Source organism: Numida meleagris, chromosome 3 (genome assembly GCF_002078875.1).
Source record: "Numida meleagris isolate 19003 breed g44 Domestic line chromosome 3, NumMel1.0, whole genome shotgun sequence".
Classification (NCBI taxonomy): domain Eukaryota; kingdom Metazoa; phylum Chordata; class Aves; order Galliformes; family Numididae; genus Numida; species Numida meleagris.
In genome coordinates, this window is record NC_034411.1 from 68576757 (window position 1) to 68604256 (window position 27500).

General features: G+C 40.2%; 1 long non-coding RNA gene across 1 annotated transcript in view; it reads right to left on the bottom strand.

The window, feature by feature from the left end:
• LOC110396911 overlaps positions 1 to 27500 on the bottom strand; it is a 44984-nt gene that overhangs the window by 10234 nt on the left and 7250 nt on the right. Inside the window, exon 3 of the long non-coding RNA XR_002437354.1 lies at positions 13583 to 13724. This is a non-coding gene — a long non-coding RNA (uncharacterized LOC110396911). The remainder of the gene's footprint in view (positions 1 to 13582; positions 13725 to 27500) is intronic.

Sequence of the window (27500 nt, forward strand, 5' to 3'; positions counted from 1 at the left end):
TGCAGGGTTGGAGCTGCGCATCCATGTGAGTCAGGTCAAGCCTTTCCCTTAGTAAGTGAGATTAGTAGTAAAGTACCATCCCATATGCTGTGTGAAGGTTTGTTGAAGAAGGATTGAAAAATCAAGGTTCAGTCTTGTGAGGACAGTAACTGTTAGGGCAGTGATTAAGAGGAGGAGTAGATGGCAGGTGGCTGAAAAGAGAAGAGCAGTTAAAGATCTAAGTGAATTCCCTCCTCCAGTGTGCTCTGAGCTATAGACTTGGACAGGTAAGCTGAAAGAAAGATTCCCACCAGAATACTGTTCTACCAAACACAGGGATAATGAGCTACCAGTTCCCCTGCTGACATCATTACCTTTATATTAAAGCCCACCTTTCCAGAGCAGAGGACCCTTCATGAAACAGTTGCATGACCCAGCTACTCAGCTTCTTAAGATACTCAGTATCTTAAAATGAATTTGCTAAATCCCAGCATTTGCCTGGAGTTTGTTTGTTCGTAAATAGGGAAATAAGCAATAGCCTGTGCTCCCTTCCCAGGCCCTGTGGGTTCTGGTACATAACCTTTCACTGCTGTCACCCAAATATTTGCGTGACTGAATTTTATTGCCTGAAAGATTTACTGAATGTTTTGGGATGTTTGTTTGTTTGTTTGGTTGGTTTTTTTGCAGCACTACATTAGCAAGAGAATGTAATGCATGTCAGATATTTCCCTCGTCCTATATATCCTATGGAATCTTACTGGAAGCTGCTCCTTCTTCAGCTTCACAGGAAAAAGAGATTTTACAATCTCCTGTTTGTTCATTGTGCCAAATGTGCTTGAAGAACTCCATCACTCCGAATAAGTGCCAAACATGATGATGAACTGCATCGCCCCTTGGAGATCACACACAGGGAGGGTTCTGCAGCAACAAGTCCCTCTGAGCAATCCTCTTGCAGTCTAACAATAAAAGTTTCATGAGCGCAAACATCACGTACTAATGTTGACACTTACTAGTGACTAAAGCATAAATGACATGCAGTGCAGTTGCCTTGATATCCTGCATTCTGACCAGATTTAGCTCATCTTCCTGCATAATTTCCTTTGTCTTGTTTGTAGTTCTTTTTCTCCTTAATTGCTGCTCTAGCCTGTCTTTATAAATTGCATTCCCACATGTTTACTAGTCAGGGGCACACAATCACCATGTGACAGGACGTGTGTGCTCAAAACTGACAACGTGTGTGGATCAAAGCCAGCAAGGCAAAGAAAAAAGCTTCATAAACAATGCTGTAAATAACATCTGGGCTGTCCAAATATGGAAGAACATGGTAGTTTTTCCTCTTTGTTGTTATTTTGTTTTGTCATGGACATCTCCCTATAGATACAAACAAGTCTGAAGTCAGTAATTATGGTACAGATTATTTTAAGCTAATTCTCATCACCAAATGCGTATAACAACGTGCTGCAGACGGAAAAAACAGACAAGGTGAAGTGAAACTTCAGGAAATGAATGAATCAGTGTTGGAGAACAAAGCCAGAAAAAAGAAACCCGGCCAATTAAGAGAAACACATGGAAAATGATTAAAAGAAACTCAGTTTAAACATCCTCATCTCATCCTGCTACATAAGATATTGACACACAATTTTTCCAACTTATTTGAATATCAGAAATTGGAATACAAACAAAGGAGAAATGTTTAAACCCACATAAGAGTAGAGTTCAGACAAAATCAGTCCTGGGTCTGAAAACACTCCTACTCCTGTTTTGTTGTCTAAATCAAAGTTGGACTGCATGCTGCTTTGCTAGGATTACTTGCTGCGGGTGTTGAACCAAAGTTGTTGCTGTTGCTTTGGCAAGCTGCACAAAGAGGTGGGCGAGCAATTCATTTGCCCACAGCCCCAAGGTTATCAGCCACCGGCTTTTGTCTGGAATCAGCAGACAGATGTGTGCTGTGTAAATTAAGCTCCTCCACTGGGCAGCAAGCTTGTGGTAATACTATAAAATGGGAATTATAATTCTTTTTTTAGCTTTTTCTGTTGGAGAATTTCCCTTTCTTTGTACAGAGTCCAGCCTTGTAGAGCCTGCTTTTGGTTGGAACCTCATAAAGGTAACACTGAAGCCAAACAACTCCTAGCTGGATTAATTTGTTTGAATGCCTGGGTCTGTGAATTCAAGAAGCCTTTAGTCTCCATTAAGAGAGACAAAACGAGCTAGATAATGATGAAATATGTTCAGCTTGCAGTATTCCCCCTTCAGAAAGGTAAATGGTTGTTTCTTTGTGCTAGATAGCACCTATAGTGGTGAGAAAACCTAGAGCCTTTTCCTCAGTCATCATGGTTTTACATGATCAGACTTCTTTGTGTGTGAATATAAGATCTTATGCATACCCAGGACGACCTACTTTTTAAGGACCTGATTAACATATCACTATGTCTTCCCAGTAATTTAAACAGAGATGTGCTGAGTTCAGACCCAAATTTGATGATAAAATGCCATGGTATCCAAGAGGATGCAAGTAGCTTATGGCTTTGATTCATTGCACAGATGCAGAAAGAAATTCCAGTTGTCATACAGCAGGCTTTATACACTTTTTATACCAAAACCTCTTCACTAGAGGATGGCAGCAAGCTGTGTTCAAGAGCCCCACTGATGTTGCTAAAATCTCTGCTTCAGTCTGGGTTCTATCCCAGCCTAATCATAGAACAGGAGCTTGAAGCTAAGTGATAAAAAGAAGGTTAAAATTACTGTTTTCCATTAAGTCCTGTTCTAAACCTCAGTAAACTCCAGCAGAGAATGGTTTTAGGCTAGGTCTCAGTGAATCCCCACATCAACTATGAATCCAGTAAACAAATATGAGTCAACTAAGATGATCAAGCACTGTGACTTTGGGAGTTTCTGAAGCTTTGTGTTGGTGATTTTTATGCAGTTAGTGCATATGTTTGTAAATATTTCCCCAGTCATTAAAAATGTATTGCCTCTTTTTCAGCAACCTATAACACATTTCTGGGATGCCACTATGTATACAAATATGGATTTTAAGCCACGTGGTCAATCTGGCCTAGGCTCCTTGAGCAGCATTTCTAATACTGTGAAGACAAAACGTATGTGCCACTTAGAAAGTATTCAGGTTAATAACAGAACACACATGTACTGTTCCCTAAATCTTCAAGCAAGCAGGTTCAAATTTTATTTCTACTACAGCACAGATGCTGACCCCTGTAAAGTATGGTTATATTAAAACCAGGCACAAGGAAGTAAGTGGGACATTTTAGAAGTGCAGAGTCTGCTTGAAGAGAACCCGCTATGGTCTTGACAGATGTTAAAGGTGTTAGGAGACTGCGTAAGGAGGCTGGCTATCTGTTTGTTCATAAAATCAGGTGGCTGTAGCTCAACAACTCTTTCCAGAATATTTGATGTCACTCGGTGCATACTAGTATTTGTACCATATATCTTTTTTCTGTAAGTATCTTGGTAGAACAGATATTTATTGACCAGATGATTCTATAAGCAGGACTGTTCCGTTGTGCCACCTACATAGAGAAATAGAGAATTTAAGCTGGCAGCATCTCCTGAAGTTTCCCCCTTGTGTGGTGAAACTGCTTCTTCCCTGGTCTGCTTAAAGTAAATCAGCTCTCACATAAGCAGCAATGTATATAAGTCTTTGAAGAGAAGCAGTGTTAGGGTAAAATTCAGCACAGCTGAAGAAGCCTTTTTTTTTAAGAAGTGGGTTTTTTTTTTTTTTTTTTTTTTTTTTTTTTAAAGAAGTTCAAACCAGCCTGTCTTTCAAAGCCTGCCCAAAGAATCAGTTTTGGAGAGCAGCTGGCACTGCAGCTCTTCTGTATGACTCAAGCTGTTTCAGAGGAAGTAGAAGATGGCTAAGGGACTGGGCAGAGAAAACTCAGTCTTGCAGTTTAGCATTTAGACTCATTCGTTACTCAGTTCAGTGCATCTGCTCTACGTTGTATGCAGAAAATCTGTTTTCAAGAGATGAATTTTCAAGGAGTATTGCAGAGTGATGGCTAGGCTTGGGCAGTGGGGAGCCATTAGATGCAAAGAGCTCATCTCCATGCTTTCTTCATGCCAGTAACACTATTTCCATATCGCACTCTTCCTCCAGCTTCTAACTCATGATGGGGAAGCTCTGGTACTTCACAAAGGAGGAATAGTGTTTGAAACTGTCACTGATCAAACTTGCCTTAAACATTAATGTAAAAATAATTCTTACTGGCATCACATAAAATCTATATTTAGGGTAATTTTGTTTATTTTTTAACTGAAAAACATTACATTCCAGTGTTGATAGAGAAACACTGATGAATGAAAATGATAAAATCTTTTTTAGCAAGCCTTTATTTTTATTTTTTTTTAACTGCCTGTTTTGATGTGTATCTTAACCAGAGCATCCTTTTTCTGCATTTTTTCCATTCTTCAGCCTAACCAGCACATCCTTGGAAACATATATTGAAAAAAAAAATCTATCAAACCAGTGAAACTCAGGAGTTTGGTGAAGATAGTTTACTGAGTGCAAGTTAAGCTCTCTAGAAACGTTACATAAAGCTGGTATCACTGCTTTGCATTTCTGTAACTTCATTAATTCAAAAATCTCAGTTTCTGATGACTTTAATCAGTTTCATTCCCCAAGCATGCTGGATTGTATCATATGTGCCTGACATTTAACCATGTTTAGGGGGAAATGGGGCTGTATAAAACAAACAGAGGGAGGAAGCATACAGAAATATTCTAGCTAGGGTAAAATAAATCCACTGTACTTCTCTGAAGGGTTGTCTGCAGATAATGAAGATGAAACAGGATCCCAAATGCATCCCAAATGTTACACTTAGCATATTTATCTTATTTAGTTACTCTTGGGATGCTTCTCTACATGAGTAAAGTGATGACTTTCCTTAAAGCTTGAAATGAGAAGGAAAACTAGAAAGAGGAAATGGGAAAACAAAACAAAATCACATATCTCCTAAAAGATTTAGTTTTCTTTAAGGAAAACTTTGACTGTAACAAAATATTTCCTCCCAGAAAAAGACTTTTAAAATTAATGTTCCTGCTAATCTTGCTGTCTGTTTCAGTTTCCCTTTTGGAGCAAAGCCAATGGGAAGCTTGTGGCAGGATATCTATTCCCCTGAAATATTAATTTCCTTAAATCTGTAGATTTAGCTTACAAGCCTGAATATTAGACAAAGGTGTCATCAATCATTATCTGTGTGCAAGAGACCAAAATGTCTGCAAAAGTCTTAGATTTGTTGCTAGCTTTTGATATCAGTGGCTTGAAGATTTATTGATCTGCTACACTAGAAGTGGAGAAGTTCATTGGCGTTAAGCAGCTTAGTTCCTGTTTTCTCTAAGGAAATGACCAGAAAACTGCAGTCTCGCCACAGAGAAAAGGCACTTCAGGCAGTTGTTTCTTAGCTTTCTTACACAGCATGTGCAGAAGATCACTCCAAGGATGATCGACGAGGGAATAAATTTCCTAAAGTGGTCATTTTGCTGATAACCTCCAAATAACTTTTCCTGCATGTTTCCTACAGCAGGTAGAAAGCAGATTGCTTGCTTGAGAATTATTTACACTAAGTCTCAGGTAGGTAAGGGAAGACCTTTATTTTCAGAAGTGTGCAACGCTCTTGTATTATCGCTCCAAAAGCAGAATGTCTTAACAGCAATGTGTTTCTGAGGCTATGGCCAAGCTGCAGCTGCCTGACCTTCTGTAGTCTCCTGTCCCTGGGGCAGGATTAGAGCTAGGAACACCCCATGGACCTGCACAGAGACCTCTAATACCAAGGTTTGTGTAGGTCCTGGCCACCTAAGTGCGCAGAGTTCCACCTCAGGAGCACACTGTGCCAGGGCTGGGGCACTGGCGTTGAATCCCAGTGTGTGTCCAGGTGGAATCAAAGCATTTCTTACACCATAAACCTCTAAACGTTTTGGCATGCAGTTACACAAAAACAGAGGTAATTGGGATCACCAGGCTAGTGATGGGTTTGAGATGAGAGCTTTAACAATCAGTGCTTTTTTTCTGCCACCTGAATGCATGAGCAGCAGTATAGCATTCCCCACAGTATATAAGGAGAAAAACAGTCACTGAAACAGTCCCTCAGTCCTTTTTTTTTCTTCTGAAAACATATACAAGGATATTTATTAAAATACAGAATGTTTTCCTTAAAAAGCACGTGCTCTCTCTCCCTGCTGTAGAGCTGCTGCCGTGGACTCTTTCGCCATCCCCATCCTGACTGGTTTCCTGTTATGTGTTTAAAGAAACAGAATACATATCCTCATAAAAATAATATTAAATCATTGGTTCAGAAGAAAGCATGTCACCATCTGAAATAGTAAGAATATTTCTTTCTGCATCAAGAAGCCTGACTAAGACACATCTGATTTCAGATCCAATGTAATCAAAGCATATGTAGTTTTGACTTTAAGATGTTAAAAATAAGCCATTGATGACTGGATAACTGTATTTTAAAACAGTTATTCCCTCAGATACAGAGAGAGACAGCGTGTGTGCTTCCCACATCTGCACTTTTTTCTTACTCGTGAGTGTATGAAAACAGGAAAATATCATGAAAGACCTGAAGTGGAATTTTTGTTACATCACAATTCTGCCAATGAACTTCCACTGGAAAGAAATTGACAGTTTTTATTGTGTTTTTCAAGCTTGTAATATACAATTCATTATTGTGTCATGCATCCTATGATTGTGAGATAGTCTTTATTACTCATTGTTATATCAGGCAACATTTCTATCCTGCATACATCTGGTTCTGTGTAGTTCCTAGGAAAGGAAAAACACACAGCAACATGCTTTGTGCCATCTCTTCACTGCTGAGTTTCCTTTCCCTGCTTTTTAGAGGCTGCTTGGAACTTGATGTTTTTGAAGCAAGTCTTTATTCACAAGTGATGACATTACAGATGAATAACACAAAGAGAATCAGTTCAGCAGTATAATTTTAAAGTCAATCAAGAAACTCATAGTAATTAATAGATGCTTCATTTTAATCTCTGGCAACAGATGCATGTGCTTCTTTTAGTAGTTAACTGCTTTCAGACGCTAATTTGACACCATATGGGTGTCAGATTTCTGATCTCAACAACTGCTTAATCAATTGATGTATTTATCTTTGAATGGATTGTGTCAGCTCAGATCAAAAACATAAACATACTATGAAATTGTAAATAGTGGTAGCTTTCCTTAGAGACTAATGCAGCATAACACAAAAATGATATATGTTATAATTGAGTTCACTTGGATAAAGTGTTGTCCTAAGTGTGAGAAAGAGAGATGACAGAAACATAAGACAGTTCTGGGAAGGATATATGTGAATTATTGCTAGCCCCAAAAATCATGAGTCAGTCTCCCAAATAAAAGCAATTTAACAAAAACAAAACCCAGAGATGGTGCTATTCTTTAGAAACAGAGAAACAGAAAGTTTGGTTTTAAATGTTTTTTCTCTAGTCCATTCCAACAAATGGAGTCTAAGTGGAAAGCTTTGCATACGAGGAAATTTACAGTAGATGTGATTTGACATTATGGTGCATTAGAGTCTCAAAGATTATTCCTGTAGCTGTCACAGCAGTTCTGCTCACCCCACCTCCAGAAGATACAGAAGAGGTGAAAAAGATGAAGACAAGAACTTGGTAAAAAGGATGAGGATTATGGAATCAACAAAAAAAACTAACAATTCTTCAACAAAAAAAAGAGATTACTAATACAACAAATTCATTGTACTAAATGATATGAGGAAGGTGAACGGGCACCATTTATTCACCTTTTCTTACTGTACAAGAGGGAATACTGAATGAGATTATGAGACACAGTGACTGAAAAAAAAAGCAATATTTTCTCCTGAAGCATAATAAGCTCACTGTCACAGGATGTCATGGAAGCCAAGAGATATAAATGGATTCAAAATAGGAATGCAGAATTTTACAAAGAATAGGTCCATTGATTAACATCAACAACAATGGCACAGATGCAACCTCTGGCTCAAAAATTCTCTGAACTGCTGATTGCTGGTAGTTACACGATTTTACCCAAGGAAGTCTCTCCAGAGTTTGCGTGTTTTCTTCTGTTCTCTGCTCAGGCAACCTCAGCTGGCCAAGTTTAAAGAAAAGCTGCTGAGCTGCATGGATTTTGTTGGCCCCATCATAATCTTGCAATTAAAAAAAAAAAAAGCTTACAAAACTCACCTCTGTGAATTGTGTCTTGTTTTTTGTGATCACAAAAGGATAGAGCAAAACTTAAGGGTCTGCTCTGGGGGAAGGGAATCTTGTGGAGAAAAGAATTGTCATTTTACACAAATTCTGCATGCTCACAACAAAGAAATATGAATTCCACCAAGAGAAACAGAACCGTGTCTTGGACTCACTTCAAGAATTGTTGAAAATGCTCTTGGAAATGTTGGATCTCAAAACTTCATTTAAAAAAAAAAAGATGATGTTGATGATGATGTTTCTTGTAGCTGTAACAGAAAAGGAATTCCCTGTCTGTGTGGGGAACACAGATTTCTTCTTAGTCAACCATGTTTCTTGTACTGCCGTTTGAGGATGGTAAAACGTAGCTTGTGTTTTCACCTATGATTTTAGTTCCAGTTTGAAGGGGTTTTCTGGATTCAGAGTCTGAGATCTTGGTTGGTCTCCACCAAACATTTCAAGCCAATATTCAGCATAGCTTTCCTCTGCATGCTGCCCAGGAATGTGCAGCTCCATTCGTCTGTTGTACCTCTGTGTACCTGCACAGCAGCCATGTTTAGCTAATTGCAAATATCAGCTTGAGATAGCAGCCGCATCCTGCTGACCACAAACTTAATCTTGTTCATTTTTTTTTGTTTGTTGTTGTTTTTTTTTTTTAATGAAACTGAATAACTCAATGGTAACTTGTCAATTTAGGTGTTGCTCGAACTCTGGGTGGCCCAAGGGGGTGCATTAGGTCACCTATTCAGGCTCCCTAGTGTGACCTCCCCTATAAGTTGCTGTATGACCCCGCATATGAGTTACTGCTCCATAAAATCGTGGCTTAACTTCATGCTCAAACAATCAGGTGATTTTTTTTTTTATCACATGAAGAGTAGTATGAAAAATAAACGAGAAAATTCATTAGGGATGGTAAAAAAAGGAAAAAGGAACATTAAAGTTAAACACTAAATTACCATCAAGTACCGACTTATTCCAAATGACGCATGACTAAAATTTGGTGAAGTCTACACTCTTCAGGTTTGTGGTTTCATCTGTATTAGCTATCAGTAATGCAAAAGAAGAAGTGTTTATTTGAAGTAAAACTTTCTTACTGACACTTGTCAGTGAGAACTCTAACTGACAAAAGCCATGAATCATAATTATTTGAAAGCACTAGAGATACACTTGTCCCTTCCTCTACATTTCCTCCTGCAAGAATGCTTCCCTCATGGTTCTCATAAAGTTAAATGGCAGTAACTATTCAGATGTCAAGTACTGGCTGTTATCATGCAAGCTGTAACTGGAAATCTAAAAATGTACCACCAAAACCTAATAGTGAAACTGCAGTCTCAGACAACTGGTGAAGCAGAAAGGGTAGGTGTGGGTTTCTAGCGAAGGCTGCTTGCTGACATTAACCCATTTCCTGACCACCTTACTCACATGAGTAGCCCTTCTGAGATCACCCAAGTCAGTCATGTAAGCACAACAGCTTTTGAGCTCTTGCTTCTCTGCAGAGATTTCCTAAATCAAAAGAAACTGACTAGTGATTTCATGCATAAAACTTCTCTAACACCCCTTGCAGAAGCTTACTCCCCTTTTCTGAAGTCAGCCTTTCTGCTTTCATGTTGCTTTACCCCATCTCTCTCTCTTTCACTCCTCCATCCTATGAGTAACAGTGGAACAGTGATTTCTGGTCTGTATATCCCCACATCAGACAATGTGCTAAAAATGGGTGCTTATGCACAGTGTAAGCAATTAAATATGATATAAATACTTCAAGGTGAAAAACAGAATTCAGAGCAACCAAAGAAGACATTAAAGGTGAAAAACAAAATTCAGAGCAGCAAAAGCAGACATATTCCAATGAGTGCACGGGAAACATTAGTACACAGCTCTAGCAAACACAGATGACTGCATTTGGCCTGTTGTTTGGATTTGTTCCAAATATCCAGCCACACACATTCAACTCAGTATCTCCATACGGGATCTTAAAAAGGTGCTGCAGAAATTGCAAAATTGGTGAGTATTCTGATGCAATTTCTTCTGATCATTTTCTCACAGCCATGACATTACAACTGATGTTTCCTGAGTCCCATGATCATGTCTCTTCTTTCCCCTTTATCTTCATCTTTCTCCCCTCACTTCCTTTTCCTCTTTGACTAACTCCTCTGCACCACCATCTTATCAGCCTGCTCTCCCAGACGCATATTCATCAGCTGGGATAAATCAGCATTGTTGCACTTATGTAAGCAGAGCAATGTCAGCTGAAATCCTGGCTGACAACACTTGTTTGAAATGCAGAAATCCAGTCCTGCAGCCCTGCCTTTCCTTACTTTGAGTGGTTTGTCTGCCTCAGCCCCTCCTGGCCACCTCATGTAGTTGAAGCGTGAACCATTCCCAGCACTCATAGCTGCAAGATTTAGGGCCAAATGGAGCTGACATCCTAAGAAGAGCAAGTTTGCGTTGCTGTAACATCGCTGCTAGAAACAACAGAGGCTGCTGTTGTGCCACCACCAAAGAGCTACATCGAGGACTTTAAACCCTACTCAGCAAAGTGCCCAAGCTCTAAACGTTGGTCTTCCCAGAACTATAGGAAGTCCTTCCCAGCCCATTTACACTTGCGCATCAAACCGTGATTGCAGACTGGCTTTCTTGTCATGTTAAGAAAGCAATGGCTCCGATCCAAACTGCAGTGTTTTTCTCACTGTGGGATGATCAAAGGGCTATAAACAAAGGCACACATAAGGTCTCCAAAACAAGTTTCTACAGTGACTGCACCAAAGTCACAGACAATGGGTGAAGTACAGTAAAGTTAGTGAAAGTGAAAAATGACTGGTAGGGAAACCAGCATTTTCAGAGGCTCAGCAAGACCAGTCAGTCGATGAAGAGGTGATTTAGTTGTGTAACAGACCCCCTGTGCTTTCTGATTAACTCAGTGACAGGCTTTCATCAAGATTTTTTCCCTCATTTGCCTTGTGACACCTCTGTTCCACTGTGCGGCCCCAGAGTGATCATACTCTCTCCCCTCTGAATCATTGCAGAAAGAATGGCGGATCCAAGTGTGTTGGAAAAGCATTGTTTTGCTGTCATGCAAACCTGGCCACATTATCATTATTATCATAGACTGACATCTTTCATCACCTTTTCTGTTTTCCAAGACAAAAGAGCCAGCTGAGACTGGAACAAAGGAGAATACAGGGAAAAGGAGAGAATATGTCAAGCAAGAATAGTTTGGAAAGGGCCAAAAGTGGAAAAGGAAGTCTAATTCTAGCCTCATCCAGGGGAAAAAAGTTTTTTGAGAAATGTAAACAAATCAGGAAATCCTGGCACTTACTCCAGTTCCGATTTGGCGAAACATACCAGCCCTTTCCCTGTGTGTGAGCTGCTGTTTGTGAATGAAATCCAGATTAGGTTATTCATTGAGCCCTGCCAGTCCCACAGTTTCCAGGTTTCCTTTTGCCTATGGCATAGCATAAACCTTAAAATAATAATAATAAAAAAACATATGCATGTTATTAACTCTCCATATTCAAATGGAAATACAATGCTATCATAAATCTCTTTTTTTTTCTAATGTAAATTCCTTTCTCCAGCATGAAGCTGCAGGAAAGCCATTGTATCTGTGCAATCTAAACTTGAAAGGGAATTTTTGTTAAACTAGTTATGATAGGGGAAACATGTTTTTCACTGAGCTGAAAGATTAAAGTTGGTCATAAAAAAGGGTGGAGGGGCTGAGGGAGGATTATTGGTTGCTCAACTAATGATTAGATACAGGACTTCAAGGACAAATTAAGGAGCACAAAAAGAAAGATCTCTGAAGATAAGTGAAACCAGTTCCAATAATATCAAATAAAAGATGCCTTGTTTATCATGGATTTTAATCTCCCCTGTTCTATTCTATCCCTGTTAGTCTAATTAGACAATGAGAGTGTAAACCCCGAAAGAGACAACCAATCTTTTGTAGACGTTGAAGTCTACTCAGCCTATCTGTCTTTCAGCTTGCCATTCTTGTCTCCCATCTTGGGTAATTTCCCTCTCTCTTGTGCTTCCAGCTTAAATAGCTCCTTTGTAACATTTTTCTTCTAATTTTGTTTTTGAATCCTTACAGAAATACAACACCCATTGCCAAAATTCCCTTTTTCCTGATTCAAAACCATTTCTGGCTCATTAACACTGTCTGTTCAGAGGGGGATGATGGGAGGAAAAGGTATCGGGGATTTAATACCTCTACTCTTAGCTCAGATGTAGTTTATTTGTGCAGTGGTACAGGGGCAGTTTGGGGCTAAACCAAGGAATATGCCAGAAACATAAGAAGAAAGTTGCAGTGGAAGGTGGAATTCCTTGAGTAGTTCTAAATGGCACAGCAAAGAACTGTACTTTGTCCAGGGAGAAATTAGAGTAAGCTTTATAAATACCAACTGGTAGTGATAATGAGCTCTCATTTCAAGTCTTTCTGTGCAGTGAATTGTAAGGAATCAAGGAAAAGCTTCCAATCTTATCTGATTAATTTGCACCTTACTGGTGGCTCTGGCTTAGTGCTTAGGAAACCAGGAGATATTTCTGCCCACTTCTGAGGTGGGCACGTGTAAAGATGCATGGGAGATGTCGCCTCTGTGCTTTGCACACTTTTAGTCAAATTTCCGTGAAATTAAAGCATCCAGAAAACTGCTTAATTGTTGAGGAACTGAAGCTGTTCTTACCTCTCTTACCTGTGGAAGCTGGATCTTAGTGTGATTTACACTGTGCTAAAAAATAAAGTGACATTTTGTTTTCTTTTTGTAAGTAAGATTTCTTTTTAGTGGTAGGTTGGAGAACCTCCATTTTTAAAAGTAACATGGCCTAAAATGTAATTCTTTAAAGTTTTTCAAATTTTATCTTTCTGGCAATTTTTTTCAAATACGTATATTTTCTTAACACAAATAATTCTGGAAAACATTGCTAACCACTCAGATTTCCCTAAATTAAATAAGAAAATAAAATGCTATAAAGCACTGGTATTTTTCCTTCTCCATCAGCTTAAATCTTCTTCTGTCTCTTCAGTTTAAAGAATGACTACAATCTGTGGTACAGTGCAAACCAGGGTTACACCTGCTGCATCGGACACTGTCAGTCTTCCAGCCTTCAAAAAATCAGTCAGTTCCATATGTTTTGTCACCCACTTGGCCCCAGAAAAGTCTGCAAAGTACTGTTTATTTTCTCTTGTCCTCCTCTCTGAAGGGACTGCTTTTGGGGAAGGGGATGCAGGAAGGGGCAGAGGAAGGAGGATCTAGACCAGGGAGAGCTCACTGCACCTTACACTGCTGAGGCCTAGCTTCCCAGCTCAGCTCCTGCCTCTCAGCCATGCAACCCACAGAGGCGATGAGACAGAGAAAAGAAAGCTTATTATTACTTTTGAGGGCCTTTCCTGTAGGGTTTTTACTACCTTTCAGTATTGGTAGGATCTTGATTCCTTTCACTTCAGTAGAGGGATTTCAGCTGCCTGTAGAGTCAGTAATAGTGGGACAGCCAGCCTGAACATGGCACCATAACTGCATTTCTGTGTCCATAAGAGACACTTGTAGAACCTATAAAAAGAGAAATAAAATATATGTTAATCTGAGGGACTTTTGTTTAACTTTACTGCTGTCCAGGCTATAAAAAAACACTATTTTTTTTTAATACCAGGGCATGATTAATGACAAATAAAATAATCTTGAGAGAAATGAAGTTACAGACCCATCTCTGATTTCCTCCTATTGCTCTGGAAAAAAAAAATAAAATAAAAAAATCCAGCACATGTGTATGAGCACTCACAGGAATGCTCACAAAAGCTGTAGATGGTACATCTCTCTTCCCTGTCAAGGGAAAAGCGCAGCAGCGCTATTAATTTCGGGCTGTTTCTGTAGCCTGCACAGTGCTGTATTCTCCAGTGCCAAAAAGAAGGGAAACAGGTGCTCCATCTCCTCAGCATCTGGTTTGGATGACCACAATACTCCAAACACCTGCACTTCACAGTCCCGCCAAGTCTTGCCTGCTATTGTATGAAGCAGGACTGGCTGCCTATAGCAATAAAAGACATTGTTTATCAGTCGTACCAGAGGAACATGGGCTGCGAGAAGGGGACAGAACAAACAACCCCCCCAAAAAAATCTAATATGAAAGAAAATCTGTTCTGTAGCTTGAGTGATTTGACCATGAAAAGCCATTTCTTGTAGAGATTGGAAACCAGAGACCAGTCTTATAGCAGGTTTTCCAGTCTGAACAGAGAGTTGGCACTTCTGCTAAGAGGGTGATATTTTTTAGTATCAGGTATCAGGTTTTAGGACTTGAAGGAGGACTGTAGTTTCACATTTTAATACACAATTGTTTTTACAGACAGTGCTGAGTTTTATCTCTGTAGCTCTGACTATAAACATGATGATTCACATCTTGCTAAGAATGGATTTAGGGCTGTTTAGGATTAAAACTGAAACTTTGCCCAGAACCATAGATACTGCAGTTTATTCCATTTCAGGTTTCCTCTTCAGGTCTGGCAAAGCCATCTCCCTGAATACAACACAATTTTAGAAGATGCTCTAATGTGAGTAGTTCTAGTGAAGTCAGTGCATGGATACAAGGATCGTTTTAGATGACAAATTATTCGCTATTAAAACAAAGGGCTGGCGAATAGTCTACCTCGATCCTGTTCTGGAACCCACAATCGTCTAATTCTCTGCCTTTGAGGAAGCTTCTTCATTTAACTCCATTTTAACTTTCCTTACCTGTAAGATTGGTCAGTGATGGCTAGCTAGCTCTTTTGTTTGCCCCTTGGTGGAGGCCTACAGAGCCTTTGAGCTCCTCAGAGAAGAGGCTTTCCAGAAGCACTAGGTACTTCCACAGCCACTGGCGATTCAGTATCTATATGTCATCGCTATAATAGCAAGAAGGACCAACCTAGCGAGCACAGGAATAGCACTGAGTTCAGCTTTCCACGAAGTACTGCCTCTAGCCAGGCAGTAAGGAAGGGTTGTTCTCCTTGCAATGAGCCCCAACTAGTGCCAAAAGAGTGGAAATACAGCAGAGCACAGTCTGGGCTGAGGCTTTGTGCAGCTAAAATAAACATCATTATCTTCAGGCAAAGTAATTCAGAGAAAAGTTTGCTTTGCTCTGTAGAACTGAGGTTATTCCACCAGCATTAACAAAATCTGTGACATTGGACTTATGTACCAAGGAAGATGCCTATCTTGTCTCTCAGAAAAGCTCAGCTTTTAGAAAAAAATATTTCAGGATGGGGGAAAGTTCATAGTTAGCAATGATGGCTTTGCTGCGAAATAGCTCTCATTGCACTGGCATGAAGAGCAATCCCCTGGCAGGAAATACTTGTGTGGAGTGGTGGACATGACGATATAAACAGGTAAAGAAAATCTGACAGTGCTTACGCAAAAAGTAGAGCTATTAAGTACTTAGCTTGAGAACATAAAGGGACACCTGCAAGACAACATATGGAGCACTGGATTTTGTTAGATAACAGCTTTTTTCTCTTTGTCTACAATGATCCATCTAATGTCCCAGTTTACTACATCTCACATGTAAATGCCAGTGTTTAAGATCCACAGCTACCCGTTCAGATGAATGATGGCATAAGACATAAAGCTGAAATAGGCTAAAACATACAGTGTAAAAATGAGAATAGATGGGAACTATCGTTATACTTGTCAAAGCGCTGATATATAACATATATATTCATCCACTGCTGCACTCCACGAACATGCTTAAAGAGAGACAGTCAGCTTGCAGAACTTCGTTGTTGTTACACTAGTAAAATTATACCAGAAAGAAAGTACTTCCTGTCGCTTGGGGCTTTTTTTTTTTCTAAGCAGATGCATCTTCTCAGATTCACTCTGTTTTAACAGTAACCACTATGACTAATTGCATATTTGGATAAAGAATGGGGAATCTTATTTCCAGCATACGAAATGCAATGACTAGCTGTTGCTGAATTGAGTCCCAGTCCTGGATTAAGTTATACTCGTGTCAGCCCCACTGTATGAATTATGAAATTTAGGGCTAATAAGATATGTATCTTTGTACTTATATTAGCTATGGAGAGAGAGAGGCAGAGACACAAAGAAAGGTATGAAAAAATGTACATTTAACACACAGGAGCTCAGCAGTTTGCAGAATGCTCCTGATGACAAACCTGTGATTGGGAGCTGATAAATCTGCAGCATCGTTTTTCAAATTGTTTAAATTTAAAGTTGTACTAAAAATAAATTGTTAAACCAACTTCAGTTCATGGGGGATTGAGCACACTTGACTATTGCTTGTACAGCCAGGAAAATCTAGTTCTTAGCAATGACCATCTATTCCTGGTAATGATTAAATAGGCTCTACAAGACCATTTGAAAAGTGGTTTGTTTAAATACCATTTATTTGAAGGACATTAAGTCCTCAGAGTTCAAGGGTAACAAGGGAGATAATGTCAAGGTAATGATATCACATCTCTATTTTATTACACCAGCTGTGCCATAGATTATACTTTGTACATGATTTAGTTGCGGAAAAAAGTTATTCTATTAATCCATCTTATCCTTCAGCTTCTATCACAACAGTTCACATTAAAAAGGCAGGTTGGGAGGATAAACAAGTTAGCACATTATCCATAAGCAGTCTCTTTGTCAAAATCTACAGTCACTGCACTGCAAGATCTTTTCTGCAGAGTGCTCTTTTTTGCTACAGCGTCATGAAGGCATGCATCCTTGACTCACCATTGACTAAAAAAATATTGTGTATTTATTTAAAATTAATCACCTTCCATCTGGCAATATTTGGATGCTGTTTCAAGGCTCACTCTGGAGATGTTGTTTTCAGAGGTACTGCAATTTATTTGTCTACTAAAAAGCAGAATGGGTGGATGCCTGGCTCCACAGAAGTGGCAAAGCTTCAGTTGAATGAATTGAGGCCAAGATCTATTTCTCATAATATTCTCATAAAGTGAATTAAAAGAAATGTGAAAGTAAGACAAAGCAGAGCTCTCCATGATCATAAATTTACACCATATCCTGCCATTCATACACAGCCAACAGTGCTTTTGAAATCAGACTCAATGGGGGATTTACCTGACAAAGAATTACAGGATTACATCCACAAATTGTTGAAGTTTCATGTGTGCAACTGAACTGAATTTTCTTTGAAAACCTTTGTAAGGTTGAAAAGTGAATCTGAATTTTATATTTTTCTGAGTGTTTTTCTTGCCTTGGGTCTCAATTTCGGAAACAGAGGCTTGGATGTGACCCAAAACTTTTTCAACACCTCGTCATTATTAACTTGGTGTTTCTGCATGAATGTAAATTTTCCAGTCCTCACTGCCTAGACAGGCAGACAAAGCTAAATCAGTCAGGGCATGTTTGACACATCTACAACAGCAAAGGAAGGAGAGTGGAAGAACTTTTAAAAAGTGCATCCAAACATGGCACTCTTAGCAGGGCAATATCAGAGAACTGATTAGAATTACGGCTATGGAAGTCTGTAGGATGTAGCAGTGAAAAGAAGATGCTTAAAAGCAATGATATTTAATACAAAACATCGTTTATGTTTACCAGAAACCATGGGAACAAAAACAGCTGCTGTGTATGTGAATGATACTCATCTAAATAGAGGGTTTACCATGGGTTTCCTTCGCCTGCCAAGATTTTACTGTGTTTATTATTTCTCTGGGCTGGCCATATCGTTTCTGACCAGAGCATCCCACAGAGGAAAGTTAATCCACAGATAGAAATGTTCACCACCAGCTACCTATTTCTGATATGTTGACTCAGTTAGGTTTAAGTCAGCATCTATTTCTTTTCTACCTCTATGTCTTGCCCAGATGTTGAGCTTGTTGGGACAAGACAAAAAGACAAGCTATTTAGATAGTTGCACACTGAGTTGGTAGTTTAGGTGGCACTGCAGCCTAAAACTCTTCCATTTCCCTAGGATGAAGTGTATGTCACTGAAAGTGGAATGGGAATAACAGCTGGTGAAAAATCTGGTGTCCCATGAAGATGGTTCAATTTCAACAATGATTCTCCTTTTTGTAACTTTTGCTATTTAGATCCACTTATTTGGAGCTGCCTTTATCTGAGAGGAAAACAGTGCCTCCCATCTCCTTAAGGAAAGATCCTCTGTGCCTGTTGCGTTCCAAATCCACTCTGAGGAGGTGCTTTCTATCAGAGAAACAGCCTCTGCCCCAGCCCAAGCCAGCTTTCCTGTGAACACGTATGACCACATATTGCCTGACTTCAGACAGTGAATTTTCTTTGAGGACATTTTAATTCTTCCAGGCATGTTCTTTATACTGAAGGTTCGTTGCAGGCTGCCACAAGGCAGTCCTCCTGCTGAAGGAAGCCATCCAGCTCTCCTCCTGCCCCAAGACCCATTCATGCTCTGGGCCTGCCCCCTTCATTGTGTTGGCACCAGCATCTGTGAAGCCCCAGGGGGAAACCTCTTTCAGAAAGCCGGATCGCATGTAGTTGATCTGACCCGCTCAAATAGCCTTTTTACTTCTGTTTTTGTGGGCATCTCAGCTTGCTCTGGTCCTACAAAAGCCTCCAGAGAGGGAGAAAACTATGAGAAAGAAAACTCCGTGGGAAGGAGTGGTTGGGGCGTACATGCAACCGAATTAAACCACATTAGTTAGTAAACAGATTTCAAAGGATGTGTGTGTGTGTGTGTGTCAATAGGTGTCAAGAAAACAGAGGAGAGATTACAGAAAAGAGAACCTATTTGTGCCTGTTCCAAGAAATCAGTGTGACATGAGTTCACCACTTATGATGCATCAGAGAATTCATGTGGGTGACAGAAACTGTGAACGAAGGCTCCTCTTGTGTGGAAAGCTTCAAGCAAAACTCACACCTTATTAGACATCAGAGAACCCAACCACAAGACACAATTCCTCGCAGACCGGGCTCTATTGGCTCTGCTGTTCACAGTCCTACTCATTTCTTCTTGCTCCCAATGCTTTGATAAGATCTGGTGGTTCAATGCAGTCTAAGCTCTATGTGGCAGATGAGTGAAAAGGAACCAGGTGATTGGATTATTTTCTGTTCTTGAGTAACAAAGCACAGTAATTCCTGCAGAGATATCAGAATTGTTAACACTGTCAGGCTGACACAGCAGCAGTTTAGGAAAGATCATGATAGCACCTCCTGTCTTTCTTTTTAAGCTATTTGTAGCCCATCTGTACCAGATTTGCAGTGCTGGTTCTCTTGCTTTAATTTTGAAATCAAAATGAGCTCTTTATGAGATGAAATTTCATGAAAGAAGTAAATCAGGCTGATCGCGAGTACCAATGTATTACTTTTGGTTGGCAGAGAAGGGAACTATTTCAATTACATCTGTCTGTGCCCAACAGCCAAAAATTATGTTGACCCTTTCTTGTGACCCCTGCTGTTGTGAAAACATGTTTAACATTTTGTCTATAAGAGATGGACAAAAATGATAGTAATGCTTCATGGTAATTTTATGGAATTTAAGAATTTTAGGAAAGACTCATTGTAGATTCTTGTTTCTTTTCATCTCTTCTTCTTTCAATCTTTCCCTCTTTTTTTCCAGTTCAGCTGGAAAGGGAAGAAAACTTGTTGAATACCTTATTTGTATTGTCATTGCCTCTGCCTACCTCAGAGGGACTCAGTTCAGAAGTCTTTTTCCTCACAGATGTAGTTACTAAACCCAATCTATTTTACCTCTATGGCCTCTTCAAAATGAATTTATTGTTCTCCATGTTCACTTAGAAAACTAGACAACTTTTCTCCCTATTTACTATAATCCTCTCCTTTTGAATCTTCTTGACTTTCACTTTGGCCTATTTCCGGTTGCACAAAATGCAGGACACATTAAAAAGTAAATGGGTGCCACCACTGGCAAGATGCAGAGGAATTAAAAGCTGATCTGTGAGCGCGAAAAATTTACTTAACACTACCTGTAAATGACTATTTTCAAATTGGCAAGAGACAAGATAGGTAAGTTATTAGAGTGCTAGAAAGCTGATAGAGAAGCAAAGAACAACTGTGCTGGCTGCCTCATGAAGCAGGCTAAAGCCAACCCTGCGCTGAGACCTTTCTCAGTCAGTACGAAATTTGTGCCTTTGCAATTGAACCTCAGGTATATAACAGGAGTACAAAGCAAGTATTAATTGGATATTCTCAGTTCAATACAGGGACTTGAATTATGTGTCTATGAAAACGTACATTGAGAGTGTTGATTCTTATTGTTTCTAGAACCTCATTTTCAATCTGTTGAATGAACTTTGTTTTTGGGATTTGAGTTGTCAGACACAGGAGGGGAGATTTCCAAGGAGTACCTGTATCTACTGTAAATGTTGCTGATGGCATTGTTCCCTCCTCTCTGCACCTACACCTTGGGCCAGCAAGGGGTCAGAAGAGGCTCTTCTGGAGCTTGCACTGCTCTCGCCATCTCTAACAGTAAAAGCTACCAGAGTATTTAGTGAAAAATACAGTTGTCATCCAAGATGCCCAGTCAGAAACTTGCTATTTTTTCTAAGCACTTCATCTTGGTGTTCCATCGACCTTTCATTTCAGTTATTGATAGAAGGGAAAAAAAAGAAACACAAAACAAAACCACAAAATCAAAACACCTACAATTCACAGGAAAAATGCAGCAGACTACATAAGCTCAGCATGACTCATGCTAATCACCAGCATCTCACAGCAAAAGAAGGGGATACAGAAAATTGTAAGCCAGACAACAGAGCTCTGGACTAGCTGCCTTCTGCACCCTATCCCCAGGGCTGTCTGCACCTCCGCCCAGTAGCCCAGTGAGCACACAGTTGCCAGATTCTACCTACACAAAGTTGGCCTGTCTGGTTGCCTACATGCACAGAGAAGGCTTCTCTTTCTTTCCTCCAGGATTTTGGAGCCAGAACACAGAGCCTATACAATGAATGAGCATGGGCTCTCTTTTGTCATTGCCAAGTGGTGGTTGTAACCCTCACTGGGACTGTGCACATGTTGGCATGAGAGGACTTACAATTTGTCCTTTCCCACGTCACCAAGTCAGGAGACAAGACACAGGTCAGTAATGTGACAAAGGCTTATTACCGCTGGGAGGCAAGGGCTGTTAGTGCTGCCTGGGATAAAACACACATTCTCCCAAGTCATTCAGGCTGTGGGCAAAGGATTGGCTTTCTATCCTGCGCCCAGGGGATAGGGCATGTATGAGTGATGCCTTGCAGTCCTTCAGGATTCACAGAAATACTCAGAAATGTGGAAGCAACCATCAGCTTCCAGAACCCTCAAAGGAGGGATCCAGAGAGGACAGTCATTTGCAAGGGAAACCATTCTGCCGCACTGCAATGTGCCAAGTATGTCAACATCTTTTTGCCCAGAACTAACTCTCACTCCTTCCTTTCAGACCCCCAAAAAACAGGAAAACCCTCTTCAAAAAATACTGTCCCCATGCCCACCCTAAGGCCTGTGTTGTTTGACTGGCTGTCCTGACTGGCTGCATCTCCCAGCCCATTAAAGAAGTGGGTCTTCACAGCAACTCAATTTGCAGATGGTCTGAGGCAGCTCTGGGAACATCTCAAACACATTGTGAAATAAAATTAGTAATCATTTAATTTATTCCCAAGACTCTCTAAATGACATTTGTTCCAAACAGAGGAAGCAGTGGTAGAAAGGATGCTATTTACCAGACTGTTCCCCAGGCCCAGGCTCTCCCTAAGATAAACTCCCAAGGCGTCTCTCAGGATGTCTGCCACTTGGAGTTGGTTACAAACCAGGAAAGCACAGAAATGTTTCTCTTTCCCTTGTCCACAAAGCAGCTGGAGTGGTGCTGAGCTTAGCACCCCTGAGATCTGGCAGTTCAAATTGAGGTATTAGTAATAGGGATCTGAGGAGTATTTCAGCTGCAATTTTAAGAAATGTGGAAGAAGTGTGGAGAAAGGTGAGACCACTAAGAGTACAAAAACAGGCCCAGATTGGCTGCCAGCAAGTCACAACACTTCTGAAAACTTCTTTGTTGCCGTGCTTCTTTGTTTTCCTGGCCAAATACCACACACAGCATCAATATGACATGCAACAAAATGGTGTTTATTGGTAAAAGCTACAGAACTATATAGTATTTCTTATCTTTTTACTAGACTGTTCCAGAAGCTCACGCGGGCTTCTGGCCAATCATATTGAATCTCCCGCTTCTGACCTGTCACTTCCGAAAGGCCATACACGGAGTTGTTGTGCCCTTTGTTATGAAAACAAAGAAGCACGGCCCCCTGTGTCTACGACACAGGTTCAAGTATGTAGGTGAACCAATAACAAGCATATGGGGAAGGACCTTCCGCGTTACAGACCGAGATCCGTGACACACCTACTACAACAGATCTGTAACTGGGATCTGTGCAGGTCCCACTGCGTGGCAGTGGGGGTGAGAAGAGACCTATCCCTAATAAAGAATGTGGGATAGTTCTTAGGATGCCATAGTGTGACTTGGAGTGCCAAAAGGAAAAGGGGTTTTTGGAATGGCAGTGGTTCCAGTGGTGCTGACAGGGACCCTGTAAAAGGACAACATGAACAATACAGATTAAAACAGTCAATGACAGGTATGATCCCAATAGCATCTCAGCTCTGGGCTTACAACAAATAAAATTCCTTTCACTTGAAGGAGAAGTTCTTTTTTTTTCTTTCCTAGGCTATGCATCAGCAAACCAGAGGTTGATAACCTATCTAAGGCCAATAAATATGCACTGACTCTCTGTTTTTCAGAAGACATTTCAAAAATAATGTTTAAAACTACTAAAGAAATTGTGCCAAGAAATTTCCACAGAGAAAAAAAATTACTTCACTCATTCTTTTAAATTCTACTAAGAAATGTGCTATAAGTTTAATTTATGAATACAACTATTGAATATAAACATAGAATGATGTGAACTTTGGCATGCATCTGTTGGAGATCTGGAATTTAGTTCCTTATGCTAGGGATGAGTGGATGGGTAAAATGTTTAGGAATATCCCTCCTTACTTCAATCCATTGCAGAACTTCTACCAGGATGGCCAGGTGCTGCAACTCTCTAATTCCTTTGATGACTTGCATTTGAGTAAGGACTTGCCTGTTGGAGGAGAGAGCAGAAACTGACGACTGACTCATCTCATGAGGTCCCTTTTCTAGGCAAGCATTTATCCTGTTCTCCAGTGACTAATTGCCCACTGAGATTATGTTCTGTAACAAGTAGATCCACAATGTTTTGTTTTCTTGTGGAGGCACTGAAGTCAGGAAATCTACTGTGCATCCACCAGAGCTCCTCACTACCTCTCTTGTCCAAAGCTGACTCCAGTATGGTCTTTGATCAAAGAGAGACCAAATGTTTTCCAGCACTCTGGCCAAAAAATTCTTGGCACAACTGGCTGCTAATGCATCATGTTGGCCTACTCTAATTTGAATTCTTTTGAGCAAGGGTCTAAGTCCACACTGGTACCCCAGCTCATCAAAATGTTTTGATGAAACTCAGCAGTTTCAAAGTGAAGCTTGGAAGGAGGAGGTGGTTATTGTGTGCTGCCCAGCCTGGTCTGTGTCCACATGCTCTCCTCACAGCAAGGTCAGTTGCTGGACAAGAGAGGCCAATCAGACCTATTGTAAGTTTCTAAGGCCCTAGAGTGCCTTACAGCACTGTCAAATAACCACATTCAGGCAAACAAGACAGTGCACGCTCCTTGTTGAAAAAGTCTATGTCATAGGCAGCCAGGTCCTCTGGGAAAGGCAGGGCAAGTTGATGCTGAGCTGCCTTGAAAACAACATGGGTACATTACACCTCCACACTGGCATCCCAGGGCCACACATATAGCCTTTAGTCATCCTTTGACCTGTGTCTCACCTTCCAGCATTCACTTACTCAGAGAAATCTTGGTTTAATCTGCTAGAACATACTATACCTGGCTGAAAAACAAGTGTCAGAATAAATGCAAACTCTTAATTGGTGAAATCATTGGTGAAATTTTTTGCCAGCCTCTCTTGTAAAACAAAACGTAAATGCCAGCTTTTTTTATATAGTTGGGTCAGTGGTTTGCTAGGTTAGCCCCGGGGACTAGGTTGCTATCTGTTCTCTCAAAGCACAGCAAACAAATGTCTGACAGCTAAATATTGCCCATACGGTGTAAAAACTGGGAGGTATTCTGAAGAACAGTATGGTTATTACAGCATCTAAAATAACATGAAATTGTACCACTTGGCTTATGCATCATTCTTTTTAGTGGTCCCTCTGACATATACTTGCTACTCTCCTGAAAAGATGTTCAACAACTAGAATACTTAAGGCTATATATATATGAAAGTTAGGTGTGTGTAGGGACATACATAAAGTGTCCTTAAGAGGAAGAACCAGTGTCAACGGTTTACGGGCGTTTGGCCCGATTCCGTGATGAAGGGGACGGGGGATCCACAGGTCCACACCCCGTGAAAAGGGAAAAGGGAAAAAGGGTAAGGAGATGGCCCTGAGTGCAAAGAACAGTGGCAACAATCTGAGGAGAAACAAACTAATTTACTAAATAAGATATCGGAATGCAAAACAACACACTACAATACAATATAATTACAATTTAAGCTGATAAATCCAATACAGAGAGAGAGAATGTCCCAAAATCAAGGTAGGCCTTACTCTACTACCGACGATAAGACGTCTGGAGAGCGAGGTGCTGCCAAGACGAGAGACGGCGGAAAAAGGGACGAGGTCTCGTGATCTGCAAGTTTTTATACTGCGAGCTTTTATCTTTTCCCTCCGGCTGGAAATGGTAACAGAGGAGAAAAGTACCGTGGGGACTGTAGTAGTCCTTCTCTTCTGAGAACTAGGTATATCCACTACATGATGTTATGATGTGGAATACCAATAACCGAAAATCACAAAACTATGACAACCAGTGAGGAGGGAAAATGTCAGAAGAGGAAATCCTTTCTGACAAATGACCTTTGATAGAGGAGTAGATGTTGTATCTGTTACTTGATGTATTTCTTCACGTGCATTTCCAGACTGAGAAGTCCGAGGTTTTTAATAATGTTATTGGTCATCAGAAAGAAAAAAAAATCTGTAGTTTCCATTCAAAGGTTGATCCTGAAAGGCTTTTGAAATTTCTTCAGCAGATGAATGAAATAAATCAGAGATGGAGGCAGGCTGCTAATTTAGATTCAATTACTTTTATGTGCACATACTCTGGTAGTGTTAAACCTGGAAGGCAAAGAAGAACAGAAAGAGTGTACAAAAGTACACTCAAACTTATGTGGATATCTTTCTCTGACCTCTATACATTTGTAATGAGAGAGATTTGTTAAACAGACTTAAATACTGGCAGATAAAAAATATATTTTAAATATCATGAATATTAGAATTATCAGTTAATCATGAAGTGTGAAAGATTTAACACAAAATCTCTCTTTTCCATGAGAATGGAGATAGGATATGCCTTTATGAAATGATATGCCTTTTCAATGAAAAGATTTAGCTAAAATCAAATATGGAGCAGAAGTTGCATGTCCGCTTCTGGCAGCTAGAAAATCCACCTGTTTGTTTGCTTCTGTAAAGATGAGATTTGTTAAAGCTATTCCTTTGAAATAAAGTAAATCCTTTCAGCAGGTTTATTCCTTAAAGATGCATTGGGTTAACTTGTCTGAACCATTGATGAAAATTGCTGCAGATCAAATATATTTGCTTAGCAAGGTGTTTCACAAAACAGCTGGCTAACTACTGGATTGGACTTATGGAGCTATGCTTTCTGAATAGGTTCTTCTAATGTTTTTCTTTCAAACTCAACAAGAAGATACAGCCACACAACAATCACCTTCTTCATTTCAAAGATTTAAGTTTCATGGTGAATGGCTGCTGATAATCTACCACTTTTCTGGTGCAGGTTGGACTGGCCATTTCCATGCAAATAATCCAGTTAAGTAAGAGATATTGGATGCCATTCTTCATTTCTTTGGAGATCCAAGCAGAAAGGAGACCTGAGTGTCTAAGACCTCTTCAAAACTAAGAAGATATTTTGTTTTGGCAGCTTCAGGGGATTTGAAGACCATTATCTTTATTAGTAGCATGTAAGTGTATGCTGGTTTAGCCTGTCCTCTTTTAGAAAAAAAAAAAAAAAACAACACAAAGCAAACCGATGGGAAACAAGCTCAAAGCAATGAATTTTGGGAACTGTCCTTCTGGCCCCTGAAGGGTTCTAGAGATCTATTAGTAGCCCCAGGGTGGTGATTGCTGAGCTGGTGATACATGAAACTCCTACAGCAGATGGAAAAAGCAAGAGTGGCGGCCTACTTTTCAATTGCCCCTCCAACCACAGAGGTGTCTGTTTGCTTGTAAATAGCTTAAGAGTCTCTAACACAACACAGGAACGTAGCACAAGGATTCAGCATCTGAAAGCAGCAAATGGCCCCTAACCACTACTGACCTTGTTACTCCTGTGCAGACTCAGCACTGCTGAGCCCACACAGCACAATGACAGCAGTACCAAAACAAAATTAGAGATTATCCTAGAACAAGGGTGATAGAGAAGAGAACCAAAAAAGTTTTTTCAAAATAAGACAACTATCTGCAAGTTTACTGGCCATCCAGTCACTTTACTCATAAGTATCCTCATAGATTCCACCTTTCTACAGACTCACTCAGATCAGCAAATCTTGTCTCATAGGCCCTTCCCTAAATACAAAACCCATCTCTCTCTCTAGCTTTCCAGCATCTTTCAATGGCTGCTAAACTCAATCTTTGTCATGAAACATTTCTACAAAGTAAGGCTTGTTTAGCCCGGAGAAGACTCCTTATTGCAGCATTCCAATAATTAATAGAGGCGTATAAGAAACATGGGGGGAGATTTTTTTACAAGAGTACATAGTTACATTTAAGGGATAAAAGGATAATTGTTTTAACCTGAAAGAGAGTAGATTTAGATTGGATATAAGGAAGAAATTTTTCACTATGAGGATGGCGAGGCACTGGTACAGGCTGCCCAGAGAAGCTGTGGCTGCCCAGTCACTGGAGGTGTTCAAGGCCAGGCTAGATGTGACTTTAGGCAACCTGATTTAATGAGAGATGTCTCTGCCAAAGGCCAGAGGGTTGCATTACATGGTCTTTGAATGTCCCTCCCAACTCAAACCTTTCTGTGATTCTACTGCTCTGGTCAGCCAGTTGAACGACATAGGTTGTAAACATCCATTGTTTATCCAGTTTATTCCAAGATATAGATATCCTTCTATGATCGAGTGACCCGTCTGGTGGATGAGGGAAAGGCTGTTGATGTGGTCTACCTAGACTTCAGCAAAGCCTTTGACACTGTCTCCCACAGTATTCTCCTGGAGAAACTGGCAGCCTGTGGCTTGGACAGGTACACCCTTTTCTGGGTAAGGAG